The sequence below is a fragment of the Conger conger genome, chromosome 10 (genome assembly GCF_963514075.1).
Source record: "Conger conger chromosome 10, fConCon1.1, whole genome shotgun sequence".
Taxonomy (NCBI): Eukaryota; Metazoa; Chordata; class Actinopteri; order Anguilliformes; family Congridae; genus Conger; species Conger conger.
In genome coordinates, this window is record NC_083769.1 from 24,528,099 (window position 1) to 24,544,503 (window position 16,405).

General features: G+C 43.3%; 1 protein-coding gene across 2 annotated transcripts in view; it reads left to right on the forward strand.

Moving 5' to 3' along the window:
• LOC133139472 (protein kinase C and casein kinase substrate in neurons protein 1-like) overlaps positions 1-16,405 on the forward strand; it is a 50,101-nt gene that overhangs the window by 11,122 nt on the left and 22,574 nt on the right. For both annotated transcript variants that reach the window (XM_061259046.1, XM_061259047.1), the window contains exon 2: positions 1,253-1,326. The gene's annotated coding sequence lies outside the window, so the exon portion shown is untranslated. The remainder of the gene's footprint in view (positions 1-1,252; positions 1,327-16,405) is intronic.

Sequence of the window (16,405 nt, forward strand, 5' to 3'; positions counted from 1 at the left end):
CCAAAAGAACAGAAATTGTACCTCAAAGAAAATTGTCTGTCAAAATACTTACAGACTACACTGTGTACACAGTTGGTTAGCCTGTGAGGTTCTCACAGTGGACTAGGAAGCAAGCAGACAAAAACAAATGAATAATGCATTCTGTTGTGAAGGCATTTCCCCAGTTTGGAGTGAAGCAAGCATGGGAAACATGCTAGACAACAGGACGATCGTGAAGATTCCCAAGCCACCTGACTGCACTGCATGTCTGTATCAAGCTGTGTGGACCAAAAAAACCCTCCCAGCAGCCTCTGGTGTTTCTCGCAGCACCGTGATCCCTTCCTCAAGCCTGGGTATGGCCTGAGACACATGGCCCATCTTCTCGCGTCTGCAGATTACCCAGCTGCCGCTCCTCAGTGGGGCTGCCGTTCACGTCAGGCGAAACGGAAACCACCGAGCGCATTTGCCCAAGGCGGCACTGTTTCCTAGGACGCGTTCTCTGCGACCCAATCAAAACATGGTGACTGTAGCATGCCTTACACCAGATACAAGCACCTTCAGCAGGAGCCAGAATGCATGGTGCAGTGAATGAACTCACTTTAGGAGTATTACACCGTGTATGAGATATTTTATCCTTTTTTTGTGTGTAATTAGCTTTTTGCCCAGTACCAGTTCTTATTTGCAGATGTTTGTATTAGATACCCTGATACAAAGGGAGGCAAATGCCCAGTGCATCTGTGTTTCTGCTGCTTCACTTTCCTCATAAGCAGAAGGGCTTTGGGTCACAGGAAGTCATATGTCTGTATGCTTCAGCACAGCTGATCTAAGTATTGACCGTTTTGCTCATCACAAGCTTTTCACTTGTTGCGTGTGCCTCCTCCGCACTTCCTGTTTCCTGTCCCTGACATCAGAGTTGGAAAGTCTAGGGGCTCAAAATTGAAAAGTTATGCCATGTGTTTCATCCACAAGCGAGCCAGCTGATTTCACAAATTTGTTTGGCTGCAGAATTCGGCTAATTAGTAAATCCAGGCAATTGGAACGAAATACGGGGGAGGACTTATTTGCTGAACCTCTGTCTGACATGTGGCTGAGGGGCAGAACCATGTTGTTAGGCCAGGACTAGTTTGGGGAAACGCCAGGGAACAGTCCCAGAGCTGCCCAGAACCCACCATCTGTTAAAAGGTCTGGAGCCCCCTCAGGCTTTTTGTCAGGATGATCGACACAGATTGATAATGTACTTTATTCTCTCTCTCCATCCATCTCTCTTCCCCAGGTCACCTCCGTCAGATTTGGTGGAAGGCTGCCGGCACCTGAGTTTATGGAAACCTGATTTTCCAGGTGGAGAAGGTAAGACCTTGTGTCTCTTGTGTCTTTTCATGGTTTGGTAAGGGAAGCCGGGATTGCGTGAGGTTGGGTTGGCGTGCCTGAAGGCTTGGCAGAACCACACAGCATAACTCTTTCACCCCCACTGCTTCAGAGAGCCTCCTTCAGAACAGGGCAATCTGCAGTATGAATCTTTCATGAGACGAGGGACTCAGGGTTTGAGCTAATTGCCTGTGTGAACACTTTGCACATGTTTAATCAGGGGCGGTGTCCCCGCTCCCAACACATGGGAAGATCCCACGGAAGAAGGGGCTGTGTTGGCTTGGGACTGAAGATAAGTGTTCGGTTGACATTCATACCATGCATGCATGCTGTGGCTTTGGCTATGTGAATGGATGAAGATGAGTTATTAATTGTAAAGCACTTTGGATGAAGATGCTATGTAAATTGATTACACCTGTTAGCTCCACCCACTAAATGGCAGGTGAAGCTGTATACAGCAGTCAGCAGTAAATGCTAGACAGAGGGGATTGCATTGGCAGCTTTACCCTTACCATTGCCCTGGTTTAGAAACATGACTGGACCAGCATTGCTTCTTGTCCTAATAGCATCTCAGCCCAGCTGCATCCAAGGCATAATAATTAAGTGTGGGGCTTGTTCACTCTTAATCTTCTATAATGAAGTCTGTCATAACAGAGCTTTGCCTCTCCTGTGTAATGAGCTGCCACCATTTGATCAACATGGACAGTTGTTTGTATAGAAAGTGCTCTCCGTGTGGGCACACAGTGTTACTCATCAGTTGTTGCCGATGCCTCGTTTCCACACTCCCCTCTCCAGGGCCAGAAAATAGCTTTAGCTGGTAAAGAAAAAAGGAGGAATGTACAAACATGTCACAAACCTTCCAGACATTTTCCCTGACTTTGTTGAAGACTGTGTTGCGCTGTCCTTTATTCAAAGTGTTACCTTCACTGTAGACTAGCATGTAGGCAGAAGAGACATGTATAAATGGACATGTATTTTTCTCTCATGTTTGTGTACTTAAACATTTGGTGTCGCACTACGATAATTTGTGCACTTGGAGATTATATTCAACACAAAACATAGGAATACAGGGTGTCCCAAAATCTGTGCGCGTAGGGGCCTGAATGTGTGAACACTGATGTGAGACACAAGGCAAAATCGCCCAGTTCTTTATTGCTCTGCAGTGTGGGACTCATTGGGGGCATCGATCATTTAGATCGATTGAGCAATAACTCAAAGGGGGGGGGGCAGTCATCCACAAAGGGGGTGGGGGGTGGGAGGTGCATCACCATGAATCAGAAGGTCACTCTAATGTACAAACCATTAAAGAAAGGAGTCATTTTAAAGGTGGCAATATAGGCTGGAATTCAAAGGAGTTGTAATTGCATTCTATTTGGCAATGACATAACATTTTAAATAGTTGACACAAGCATTGTTGTATGCACAATTGCTTATGACAGATAATATATCTGTGCAGTCTACGCCTCTCCATTCCTATTGTGTAAATTAATTGTTATGTAAATGATTATAAATCGTTATGAATGCTAATAGCAAGTGTTGAGTAGGTGTTATACACTATGCTTCAAAAACTGTTATGCAGCCCTGGTAGGCAACACTGCAAAATGATGTCAAGTTATGCAAACACTGTGGGCTATTTCCCATCACAAACATTTTCCTTCACAGGTATAATAGATATTTTATTTGCTTGTCTGAGTCACTGGCAGCACTTACACTTGGATAATAGCCTCACACAATATCAAGCCACACTGGATGGCACAGCGAGATGGCTGTTATGCAGGACTGTCTCTCCCTGTTTTAATTAATAATTACAGATAATTTTAGCAGCATCCTGAAAAAGCCTAGCGATGCTGCGTCAGAACCTGGAAGGCAAACAAAAGGGAGAGAAAGTCAGCCTTTATGGAGGCTCTCTTCAGAGAATTAGGCCGTGTGTAGTTTGGCCCGAGCTGTGTGATCATGGTAATCAGCAGCACTCCTCCGGCTGTGGATTCTCCGAGCCTTTGAAGTGGCTGCATTAGTATTCTGTGAGCGTCGGCCGGCTAAACGGCGAGGAGGCGGAGCTGGCGCTGTCTTAAAGGGGCCCAGCTGAATTGACCTCCTCCTGGATGCGGTTGGAGAAGCAGAGGTGGAGAGGGAAGCACAGTGCCTGGTTCTGAGATGGGACTGGCTAAACCAGCTTGGTGAATCTCATGCCAGTGCAGTATTGGTCATCGGAGTGTATGTGGCATAGTCCAAACCTCATAAACCCTGACTACACTGAATGTGTACCTGTGTGTGTATCTGTGTAAGTACATAAGTAGACACACACACATGCACATACATACACACATATGCACACACTTCAGCTGTGGCTCAGGTACTGTAGCAGCCATCAGGCAGCAGTGGGGCTATGGCTGCGGAGTGGGTAAGCTCTGATTGCAGGTTCCTGCCATTCGTTTGCGGGCACTCAGGGTGATTTTGGTATTAAAGTGGCTCTTGAGAGGGCAGGAGGAGATGATGGGACGGGGGTGGGAGGGGGGTCACGGTGGGCCACGTTATGACGCAGGTGGATGATAGCACAGGGTCAGAGCATCAGGATCCATTGTGGGAATGTGGGAGTAGCATTTAGGACTTGTGTGTGTGTGTGTGTGTGTGTGTGAAAGAGAGGGAGAGAGGGGAGAGGGAGATAAATAGAGGAATTGAGAGAAAAAAGTACATGGCTGAGTGAGAGACGCCATCTATTCACCATGTAATTCTTCCATTTGAGAGAGGCCTTCGAAGGCTACTGTGATATATTAGAAAATGCTGTTTATCTTTTATAGTATATAGAGTAGTTCTGGGCAAAATCATCAGACCATATTTGGGGAATAAGGCACTCCTGCTGTTTTTTTGAGATATGAAGCATTCACCTCCGCTGGCCAGAACAACTAAAGGCCACCATGCAAACAACCCATGACCACAACACCAATGTACACAATGTAAAGAATGCTGAATCATTGGCTAACTTTCAACAAGTTATAGACATATTGCATCTGAGTTGAGCTCCTGCCTATCCCTGCTTCCTTAGTGTGTTTTATCCTCGGCCCTGTTGAGTTTTATTTTCATCTCTGTTATCTGCATCTTCAAGCTGCTTACTGTGAAATACCGTAACTGCTGACCAACAGGTGGGCCATTGTTTACTTAAACCTGTACTGGTGGGGGAACCTAGGGGTCACCTTTCTCCTGTCTGCCCGGGTGACTTAAAGACCTCGATCTTTCCCTCCTCTTCATTAACAGCTGAGCCCCCTGACAGCACCAGAGCGTGAGGCTGTCACCACAGAAAGCAGTTGACTGTGATTGGAGACAAGCAGGGATAGAGTTGTCAATAAAGTCAGAGCCTGCTGTATGGATCTAGTCATTGTATCCTTGAGGAAGTGCCACATCTCCAACAGGTGGTTAGTTCATGCACGCTCCCTGTCAGGTTTGTGTTGGACAGCCATTGCTTTTAGAATGTTTGTTTGACGAACACACTGTGTTCACAATGATGTTCCTGCCTGCCGGTCATTTTCTCACTGCTTTGTCGGTTTTAGTGTCATTGCTCGAGGGCTCCTTTGTAATGAGGCAAAAGGTATAGGCCTAACAGCTGCTGTGGAAGAAGGCCTGTTCTTCACTCATCATCACCAGCACAACCTGCTATCCTGCTATTTTATGAAGATTTTAAACTCTTTAGGCTCCAGTGTTGTCCCCATTCGTACATATCCACCTGCTCCTCAGCAGAAATCCATTTCATCTGCATCGTTTCCTGGCACCCAGTCTACCAACTATCTGAGCTTGAAAAACTCATCACGCTCGCTAATGTGTATTTGTAACACATTATAAATGGCGGAACTGTTAGCAGACATGCCAAAGCTGATGTGATCACAGCAATGTTTCGCACATTTCTGCATCTGTGACCAAGGGTGGAAAAAATGCTCTTGTGGGGAAAACGCTCTAAATATGTATGAACTAGGCCACAACCCCGACAAGATTTATGGGATGATTATGCAAAATGTGCAGTGCAGCATTACTTCATTGAGAATTTCAGTAGTTTGTTCTTGCTGCAGTATGATTAGTTGCGCAGTCAGGTGCATATGGTTCAGGTTAGCTATGGCATGCACACACCCTTCTGCGGCCCTGGAGATGATGTCATAGGGAGGAGGGAGGAGCTTGCACAATCACTGAGGTCCAAAGCCTCTAATGAGATAAGAGTGTCCAATACTGACCCAGCTCAGGATGGCTAAGCCTCCAGTGTATGGCGGGGTCAACGCCTGGGCTGAGACAAAGTAATGGCATCAGCAGTCCTAGTGGCTGCACTGAGGCGGGGGAGCGGTGTCTCGCAGGTTATATTAGAGGCCCGCCCGGTCCCTTCTGTCTCAGCCACACTTGGCTCTGTTCCACGCTCATCGTATGGAGGCTTCCTTTCCCGAGACCTTCATGTGTTCAGGATGCCGTGTGTCAGCTGGAGACATTTGTCACCACGGATCCCATTCACAGATTCTGTGAACACACCAGAAGATACTTGGCATTCCCTCCACCCTCCCTGCTCCTTAACAACAGTAGTTACTGCCTAGCAACAGGAGTTTCCCGTGCTATATTGCAGTCCTGTGCATCCATTGCCATGTTGCTGTCCTTGGCCATACCTTCTTCATGACTTTTCAGAAAACAAAAATGTTTAATGTTTTTGCTTCACTGAGCCCATTCAATGCAAAAAATATAGATATAGGAAATATATTCTGCTTAACTGAGTCAAAATAATCTCTTTCATTCACAGAAGCCAAATTGCAAATAGATCCACAATAATTGTTTTGTTTCTGTGGTTTTGACTCAAAACATTGGGGCTTATTGTTGATTCATATCTACAGTTCAGTTTAAAGTAAACAGGGCAGACACACAGGTGTTATAGAAGCAGAGAGAGAGACATCCTAAATGTCTACAACCTGATTCAATATGAGGTGTAGCATAGCATTAACTTGCCATTCAGAGAAACCTGTAGTTTTGCAGTATATCATGGGGTTCAGTTTCAAAAGGTTCTGTTTAATGAGGCCTGCATGCTATCACCGGTGTGACCCAGCCCTGTATAAATGTCCACAGCCCACATGCCTGAGGGAGTGTGGTAAGGCCTTTCACCCACTCACACTCTGTCACTGTAGAAGCAGTGCTCGCTGTGCAGCGGATTTCCATTTTCTGTTGCCTCCAATATGGAACAGTTGCTCAGAAAGAAAGAAATGTTAAAAATATGGAAGCGTAGGCTCTCAACAAATGGCTTTTTTGGCCTGGTTTTCGCCTTGGGACTGAAAATGGCTCTTGGCTCATTATGCTGTACAATTTGTCTGAGCACGAACAAATTATTATTTTATCTAGGCAATTACATCACATCTCAGTCAACCAAAATTACCTTCAACAGATGACCATCGTGTCTCTTTCCAGATGTACATGGAGCTGATGTTTTACTGTCCACACTTGAGGATGAATTAACAAAATATTGATCATAAATTTTCCCTCCAAAGCTTTTATAACATCCTGTTTCACCGATACACACAATTATCAACAGAACTGCTAACTGATGTCAGTAAAACTGCACTGATGTCAGTAAAACTGAAAGAGTTACATAACTCTCGTGTCTCCCTCTTGTATCTACCGTTTGTGGCTTGCCTTAGAGTTTTCACTGAAAATGGAACTGCTTACTACAGTAATAGCAATCAATGTATGAATTGTTACACCATTTGCCATATTAGCAGGGAGCATTCACTGACTAATTGTGGATTTTGACATCAAAGGCGTGCTGCTCCACATCCGTTGAGACAAAGCTTTTCAACTTCATTCTTCCATTTTCCCTCACTTCTTGTGATTCTCTGTTGGCATTTTATGCTGTACATATTCTCAAACCAAGCCTTGTTTAGATATTTAATTGTGTAGATATTATTCCCTACCCATTGTTAAAAACATGACTGATGTCAAGATAATATAGAAAACATATTCATGATTTAAATGAAGTTTTTTTGTGGACCTTCGTTCTCCGATGGGGCCCTGAACCAAAGGTTGTGGAATGTTGGCCCACAGTATCCTACAAATACAGACATGTTGACAGAGCTTAATGGCTTTGTGTTTATGAGGATATAATAGCATGACAGTATGATTAACTTATATATAGAACCATAAATTCTTACCAAGATATGATAGATGGGTTGGATTTTATTGTACTTCTAGATTCCACTCCCATTACAAAATGGGCTTGGATTGGACTGCCCCTCATTCCTATAGTACCTTCTTTCTGTTTGCACCTGCTGCGGAATCCTTGTGGTCACCAATCACGATGTCTATCAGTAGGAGGGTCTTTGTAATAATGCTGTTTGACCTTTGAAACTTGGACTATAGGTAACATCTATCATATCATGGTATGTTGTAAAGATGAGGTGTTTAACTATTGTTTAGTGATAAACATTTAACACGCAAGCTAGGGAATCCAAATTTCAATTCAATTTTCACTGCTTCCATAGTTTGGCCACAAATAGTGAAGCATGTAATATTTTTATGGAGATATAAGAATCCTTATCATCACTCAGGTCATATAGCTAACTGTGAAGATTGTAGTTTTCGCTGTGGGAAAAATGTAGAAATTAGAAAAGGAATATTTTCACAAATATTCACTAATTAATAAAATAAATTAGAAGATTAAAGGTCACAAAACAGAATCAGCGTTACCCATAAACCTACATAGGTAGGCAAGTTGTGAATATTTTTTTGACTACTACTTATAACTGACTGGCCATTCAGATTTGGGATGTTTGAAATGAATGTACCAAGGTGGAGTTATTTGGAATTGTTGAAATTTGAAACCAAGTTGTTAAATTTTTGTCACACAGCTTTCCGCTTGACTTTCCAACATGGCCGTGTCCTGTCCCCTCAGAACAATGCCAACGCTCTCTGTCTCCTTCACCTGACACCCACAGGTAGCACAGAAGACTACACTCAGGTCCATCATTTCAGTGCTGGACCATGGTAGAGTACACGCCTCCCTGCTAAGCAGCTTGCACTAAGATGTGAAGAGCACATCCTCTGGCCCTAATCTCCTGCTGAGGAATACACAAGGACAGTCTTAACGGTGTCTTCACTGGGGCAGGCGTCCAGCAGGCTACATTCTGGGGCTTTGTTACAGGGGTTTTCTCACCACTCTTTTCTTCACTAATTCAGTAGGATTTCATGTGGACCCAGAGCCCCTCGCATAGTGCTCTTTTTGTCAATCCAATCTCAATTCATTCATTGAATGAATGCTGCCTCAGAACATAAGTGGACTAGGTAAATTGAATTCTGATTTTAGGAAGGGTCAGAAAACCCTTTCATTGGTTTAAAAAGTAAATGGAATGTAAAACAGAAATGCTTGTTCGTTAAGGTGGCAAAGTACTGGGTACAGTTTGAATGCCTTGACAATGGCTGACAGTGGGCACTATTGGTGGCACTTTTCATAACATAACTAAGGAAGTGCAGCTGCAGATAATTGGGTCTGTTTCTGAAGTGCAGCCAGCTAGAGGAACCAGGATGCACTCAGAAAGTTTAAAGACCTGCCAGGCCCATCAAATTTGTTTTTAAATGAAACTGAAGCACTCCATGACGATTGGGGAGTTGGGTTTAAATGCACATTAAATGGACTTAAACAGGCCATGAAATATGAATGATAAAAAAATAATGGCTCCTGCACTGCCCTGCCAGTGTAGGCCAGTAGTCCTAACTACTGGTCCTGGAGAGCCACAGTGTGGGCTGGTTTCTGTTTTCAACTTAATATCAGCAACCGATTCAGACCCAAGAAACAAGGTAAGGTGAGTTAATAGTGTAATTAACTGCTTTAAGCGATCAATTAAGTGCTCAGTAGCAACATACTCTAGACCTTACCACACACAAGAAAGGGAGGCAGCAGTTTGAAGATCACAGACTGATTTTTGTGTCAGTATCTCAAAGTGTCCTCGGGCCTCAAGTCTATTTACACAACAAGCCTTTCTCCGGTTTCTGCTTTCATTACGTTTACATCTGCTGATTTGCTGCTATGTGTAATCTGTCAAATCTCCCTTATGCCATGTAACACAACTGTTGTGTATCATTTTCATATACACTCAGTGATCACTTTATTAGGTAGAGCTGTACACTAGCTTGTTAATGCAAATATTTAATCAGCCAATCATGTGGCAGCAACTAAATTCATAAAAGCATGCAGATGTGGTCAAGAGGTTCAGCTGCTTTTCAGACCAAATGTCAGAATGGGGAATAAATGTGATCTCCGTGACTTTGATCATGGAATGATTGTTGTTCACAGACAGGATGGTTTAAGTATCTCAGAAGAATACTTAAACTTAAGAATGGTGCGAAAAAAAAAAAAAAACATGTCTCCAAGCTGCCCCACTCTAACCTTAGTCTGCTAGTTTGTGTCTTTACCTTAAAATTGGACAAATACAACCAATTTTGAACTGAGGAAGCAGTTATTGTCAGTTAACTGTGTAATCGTCTGCTTTAATCGATCAATTAAGTGCTGTAGAACACTGAAAAAACATACCCAACCACACTCCCTGCAGCTCTCTAAAGCCAGGGCTGGGGATCCCCTGTCCCCCCTGCTCTACACTGTCTCCTTGGTCTTCACGCCCCCCCCTGCCCACAGATCCCCCAGACGCAGCCTCTGGCTAAATATTAATGGTACAGCGTGTCTTGGAACGTGGATGTCAAAGTCCAGTGGGCGAGACAGTGATGCAGATTCTGTGGTTACGGAAGCAAGGAGAGTGCGGGTGGTGGGGGGACATACCTGAGCGCAGGACGTCACTGCGCTGGGCTGGTCGCTGGGCTGGTTGCCGGGGTGAGGCCATAGTTCTGGGTATCTGGTGCATACCGTTCTCGGGAACAGGAGAGTACCCTCTGACTGACGGACCTTCCCTCTGCATTCAGACAGGAAACACCAGGTGCAGTATGCATTCATCTCTTCCATTAATGTTTAAAGGCTGTGATTGTTTTCACCCTCAACTTTTTATTAGATATGAAACATGGTTCTCTGGATCCAAAGAAATCCCATTTGGACTCCTTGATTGACAGGTCAGAAATAATACAATATTTTGAGGCTAAATTGTGTTCAGCCTTCTTGGACTGTGTATCAGGGGACAATAGTTTGTTACCTGGTAGCCTTGTAGGAGAGCAGGCTCTCTTGATAGCATTCCTGCCACCAATGTGTGCTTTTCATTATTGGATACAGCCTCCTGTAGACAGCTCTCCATCTTGGATGTCATTCTTAACCGACGGAGATAGCTGTGAAATTGAAGATGCATTTTCTCCCCGGCAAACTGCTTTCCCTGTCGGTTAACCCGCAATCACATTTGGTGCCAGCTTGTTTAGTCTAATTGGACATTGATTCAGCAGTCAAAGGCAACACAAGTTGATAAGCATTCAGGCAGAGGAATGGCTGAAGATCAACAGTGGTTCAGAGATTATTATGGGCTTCTTTGAACTTTGAAATTTCCTTTTTTCAGGGGTGTAGTCTAATTTCTGCCCGGTTGAAAACAGAAACAGAAAACATGTAGCTCTTCACACAAATGAGCCAAAGCCTGGATTGGAGAGAGAAGAGAGAGTGGTTTGCTCCCGGAGTAGCCGGTTGGACATTACTCTGTTTTTATAATGCCAGGCTCAGATAGGGCAGAGTGATTCCTGCAAGTTTTATGATGACACATTAGTTTCACTATCTGACTCAATATGGTGCAGGATATGTGTCCTTGTGCTGTCCCTTAAATAGCGACCCTATTTTAGCGAATATAACCTGGGATATGAAGTAAAGTTCATAATGACTTAACATAGATTGAACGTGTATGCTCGGCATGTGGCAGAAATATACATGTGGCTCTGTGATCGTTGGTTTTCACATCTGACCATCAAGGGACCGTGGTGCACCAGAACACAGGCAAACTGTAACATCAGGGATCTGAAATGAGGCACAAAGAGACATTCGCCCAGGTTTTCGGAGAGCAGTACCTTCCTGCTTGCACACTGTCCTGACTCCTAAGCTGGCCCTGGCACAGGTGGACAGCCCGGGTGACAGAGGGCCCTGAATAATTTATGGTGTCCTACTGTTTAGAGAGACAGACCAGACCGCTCTGTCCAGCACCAGTAGGAACAGTGGCACAGTGCTGTGGCAAAGGAGGCTGTCTGTGGTTAAACAAGAATACGGTGTTCATCAGCACTCTAATGCTATACGAATGATAGCAAAATAGTTGGCCAAAATATTTTTAATGTCCCTCTGATGATGGACCAGCTTAGTTCTGTGCAGATGCTAGCTGCTGCATGTGGTGCATGTGGGTCAGTGATCCTGGTGCTGCTGAGTGGATGAATCAAAGCGTCAATCAAAGAGTCTTCCTAGGAATGGTGGGTGTGAGGCGGAGAAGTTAGGAGTTAGGGCGGGGGGGACACTGCTGCGGGTTTGGCTGAAAGCGTGCCTCATGTTGTAAGTCTCCTCATTAGCTGACCGTTTGTAAGCTGAAATAACGAGGGGGGATGGGAGAACTGAGGAGGGGGGCCTTCGCCCAACGGCCTGGGAGCATGGATTAAATTTAGAAGCTGTTTCTCAAATCTTCTTAACAATAATAGGTTTACTCTGGTGTTGTGGTTCTCATTCACCTAGCATTAAAGACACATCTACTTCAACATTAGGATGTATGATACCGCATGTAACAAGGCTTTAGATTTTTCCACACAAGCATATGGTCAGTCTTTATTTAGATAAAAGGTGGATAGAGATGGGGTTTGTCCACTTTCTACCACCAACAGCCAATTTAGGACTAGCTAACGCTAATTTAACACTAAACCTAACCAGGCAAAACACCTAAAGTATTCAGTGGTTGGTGACACCAGTGCAGGGCATTGTGCAATGAATAAAAGGGTGTGATATTGATATTTCTCCCCTTTTGTCATTGGTGTTTCTCCCCCTATGTCAGCTTGTCTGTTTGTGATGTATGAGTTCTTCTTCAAGCACCATTATTGTTGAATGGGATGAAAGGCCTTGTGTGGGCTAAGATTTTATTTGTGTTCATCTGTTTGTTCATTCATTCATCCTTCCCCCAAGGGTTACTATATTTGTCTTTGTTTTTCACACTTTCTACCATTGTATTCTTTCACCAGGTCAATTAAATAGTTTTTTCAGTGCCAGTAAGGTGTTGGTGCCAGAGAGCTATGATTCGTGTTGCTGTGTCTTCCAAAATCTCATCAGTATTTCACTGACTGAGAAACATGGTGCTATGAATAGAATTCTCTTGAAACCAGAAACCCAAGGGATGAGATGTTTTTTTTCCATTTTTTTCTGCTGACAGGCTTTAAGTAAACAGTCAGCTTTCCACACGCACTCCCTCTCTCCCTCTCACTCACACTACCTGTCACACACATGCATACACACACATTCATGTACACACACATACCTTCTTCAGGACCATCTTCTCTTGTACTTTAAAATGCTGCCAAGCTCTTTGTTTTCTGAATTTAAAAAAAATACATGTTTGTACATTAGTTGCATACAACATTTCTGACAGCTAGTCCTGGCACTCCTACTTCATTGGTTTAGCTTCTAATTATGATTCTATCGTGTTTTTACATATTTTGTTCATTACTGTCTCATGTTCACCCAATGCCATTATTCCAGGCATGCCCACACCAGGTCCACTTGTACCCTTCAGTTGGGTCATTAAGTAAAGCAGTAAATATGTTTCTGTTGGATTGAGGACATTTGGGATGTAAGCTACGCCTTCACCCTGGGTGTTTGCCATGTTTAAAACAAAATGGAAAACACAGACTCAGACATTCCCAATGACCACCTGGCAGAAGCTCTTCTTTTCCTCTCCTTTATTTTTGCAGCATCCCTGTAAATAAGCTTTGTGAGAGTGGTTATTGGTTGGGCGGAGACCTTGTGCAGTGGTGTCAGGTTGGATTAGCTGTGGTGCATCGCCACCGGAGAGGAACTGACTGTGTTATTAAAGGGCCTGTAAATGCAGCCGACAGCGGGAGGGACATCTGCATGGAGCAGAGCGCTACATCACACATGGCAGCAGCAAAATGCTTCAGCAGGGAAGAAATGCTGTCTACATGCCTATTAATAGTGTTAGTGGTCTAACATTTCCCTGTGCACTGCAATGAGATAATACGTGTTTCATTCAGGAGGAAGCTGCAACTCTGATGTATCCCCATGTTTACATTTTGAAAATGCAATAAGTCCCAAACTCTGTGATACATCTCAGCCCTGCTTATGTGCCTGTACTTGTGGCCTGAATTCAGGTGAACATTTATGTTTTTTAACCCTATCCACTTTGCCCCCTTGTGGTTGAGTCGTCGACGTCTGGTATTATTGTTGCGTTCATATTAATAGAATACCAAAATCACGGAATAAAAAAAATTGCCGAACCGCGATGCCAGATTCTTAAAAAGACTCTCTGCTAGCGAGAACAGAAAACTATACTTTTGTCAGGTACCTGACTGTTTCTTGCATAAATGCAGTGCTCGGTCATTTCAGTACCAAACTAATGTAAATGTGGTAAGCATCTTGTACGGGGTTTCCTACCCTTTACAACAAGGTGTCATGTGTCATATTCAGGCGATGGAGAGGAATATGGCAGCTTTCGCATAACAGAATGAATAAACAGACGTGCGTAAACATGCAACTTGCTATAGATAAACCTGTAACGTTAATTGTACTGGCTAACAGGGCTACTGGGGCTCTGGTTAACATAATTTTGAAATACAGTTCCGTTGTAAAGCAGTTCCAAAGCTTTTAGGGTGAGTAATCCTTTTTGTAGAGCTTTTTTGGACACTTTGGGCATGCTTTATGAAGACATGAAGGTTCATTTTCTTTACATTTTGTGTCATAAAAATCTGTTTCAAGAGCTAAATACATTTCTGATCATTTCATATGTCAGGACAAAAAAATATGCAGATGTTTTGTATTTGCAGATATTTGGGGACACTTGAGGACATGTAGGTGCAGTTTTGGGAAAAGTGGAATTTGAATGATTGAGATATTTACACTTTTATGGGGTTGGTACAAAATAGGTGGAAATTGCCCTGTAGGGGGCCAAGTGGAAAGGGTTAAACTTTTGATTACAAATAAATGGACAGCTAAAGATTTCATCCTGGTACATTTAATCGAGTTAGCCTTCCTGGAATGTCTTATTTTTATGCATAATTACAGTAAGGTATACCCTATTTTTATGCTCTAATTATGGTAAGGTATGCTGGCCCGTTGCATTTCTGCACAGTAATGAGTTCTTATTGCCATTATTGCCATTGCAGATCAACAACCACCCTCCCCAATCCCTGATAGCATGGAGGAGCTAAGTGAGGGCTCAAGTTGTTTCTGTTACCCTAGGCTGACTCTTTCTGTCCCAGTCAATGGAGGACTGGAAGCGGGCAGGCCACTTTGGCCAGAGATAGGGGAGGGCTGTATGAGTCATCCAACACAGAGCAGGCTAGTACTGCTGCAGTTACATCAGGGACCAGGATCTCGACTTCAAATCTGTGCAAAGTGTTTGCACTTCTTGTTCTCAAGCAGACCTGCATTTTTTTTTATTTTTGGCTGCAAGTGGGTGTCCTGTTGCCATGCCCTTGAGCAAAGTGCCTTTCTCCAGTTCCTGTAGATGCTCTGTGTGTGCAAATGAGCTCTGTAGTGTGTACGATGTTGTGTTGCAATGTATACTGCCATAGGCCATGAAGGAAGATTCAAGAGCCAGTTGCAATGTGGTACATGTGCAGAACCCATGTTTGCAGCTGGCTTCAGGCTTTGGTGGTGGAGTTATTAATACCTGGTGCATGCAGGTAAAGATGGGCTCCTTATTGCAGAAGGATTTGTTTTGTCCCCAAAACGCCCCCAAAACGTCTGCCGATGTGGGTCTGCTGCAGTGCTGCCTCACAATCTATGGCGAGGAGAAAAAGTCCCATTGAGTTCCTTGTTTTTGTTGTGGAATATTCATACACAATCCCCTGTTGCTGACTGTAGTCGCTCTTCATAAATCAGAGGCTCCTCTGTCACTGTCAGGTCTGAGTCACCGCTTGTCCTCATGAAATGTTCAACCCAAGGGGACAGCTGAGTCTGCCTCCGCTGCTCCTCTCAACATCTTTTTTTGTCTACTTTTTTGCTTTTTGCTTTTTGCCTCTGTGTTCAATATTATCTTGAAAGGGTAGTCATTCACTGGCATACCACAGGATAATTTTTATTTGTTTAGGCGCACAAAAACAAACGCACAAAAACAATCTGGGGGTGCATTCACACATGTAGGCATGGCTGAGTCATTCATTACATTACATTACAGGCATTTGGCAGACTCTTATCCAGAGCGACGTACAACAAAGTGCATACCCATAACCAGGGATAAGTGCACTGAAAGACCCTAGAGGGAAGTACAATTTCAACTGCTACCTGTACAACAACGATAAGGACCAGGGTCTATTTGATTTTTGATTTTTGATTTTTTTTAAACAAACAAATAAACAAACAAACAGCAAAGCAAAAGTGACCAAACTTAACTAGCCAAACACTGCTTACCTAGCCAAACTAAAAATACCGATAGATGGAGAGATCCAGATGGGGAGAGGTATTAGCAGGGATGAATATCATTTCAGTCTTACCTGGGTTGAGCTTTAGATGGTGGTTGTCCATCCAGCTCTGGATGTCACTCATTCAGAATGAGCATGCTCGTCAGCAAATTGTTTTTTTTATTTGCTAACTACTATCTAATGTATTATATACCTGAATATGTATACATTAACAAACCATAGGATAAACTTATAATCAGTTAATCATTAACAAATACATTCACTCTTGTTTCATTCCAGTATGAATTTGCATTAATTAATGTAGTTGTTAACATTAAATAATGATGTACAAATACATTAACCGAGCTGTATAAATCAATTGTTTGTTACTTTGCTGTTTATTGCTGTTACCTTATTTTAAAGTGTTGTCAACTTTTACAACAGTTTCTTGAACAGTCGCTATTTATAGATAATGTTATGGATAGATAAAGATATTACAACTTTATTTCAGTGATATACATTCAGTGAGCACTTT